The sequence below is a fragment of the Camelina sativa genome, chromosome 4, assembly GCF_000633955.1.
Source record: "Camelina sativa cultivar DH55 chromosome 4, Cs, whole genome shotgun sequence".
NCBI lineage: Eukaryota > Viridiplantae > Streptophyta > Magnoliopsida > Brassicales > Brassicaceae > Camelina > Camelina sativa.
In genome coordinates, this window is record NC_025688.1 from 14130143 (window position 1) to 14130730 (window position 588).

The window sequence follows — 588 nt, forward strand, 5'->3', positions numbered from 1 at the left end:
GAGAAGGGAAAGAGTGGTCGTAACAAACCTTTGTTTAGCTTTAGCTAGCTTAGGAGTAAGTGAAGGCGCTGAAGTGTTTTTCTGTTGGAAGACAAAGGCAGACATTATAGCCACTGCTTCTTCTGGTTCTAATTCTTCGAATTGATTCTCAAACAGACACACTGTGCATATCAATTCTTCCCCAGAATTCATCTCGCAAGCGACACGGCCTTTGATTTGAACAACGAGGTCTTCATCTATACACCCAATTTCCTTCAGAACGTCGATCTGCAAGAAGAGATTAGAGCTCTACATATTACTCTAAATTATCATACATAAAGAGTAAACAAAGATGCATTTGGACTTTCTCATTTGAATGTACCCGGCCCTGAAACGCAGGCATCTGTAATAGGGCTTCATCAGACATTTGAAATTCTAGATCTTTGAGATCCTTCTTATGCTTCTTAATCTCCCTAGCTAACTTCATGTGCTCTTCCAGTTTGACACAACCGTGGCACTTATTCGCGGACATCTTTTGCAACAGGCTGGTCCATTTATAGTACGTCTCCACAAGCTCAGCATCTTTCAGCTTCAAATCTGAAATGGAAT

At 41.0% G+C, this 588-nt stretch overlaps 1 protein-coding gene across 1 annotated transcript in view; it reads left to right on the forward strand.

The window, feature by feature from the left end:
• LOC104780503 (transcription termination factor MTERF2, chloroplastic-like) overlaps positions 1 to 588 on the forward strand; it is a 2668-nt gene that overhangs the window by 622 nt on the left and 1458 nt on the right. The gene's annotated exons all lie outside the window — the stretch shown is intronic.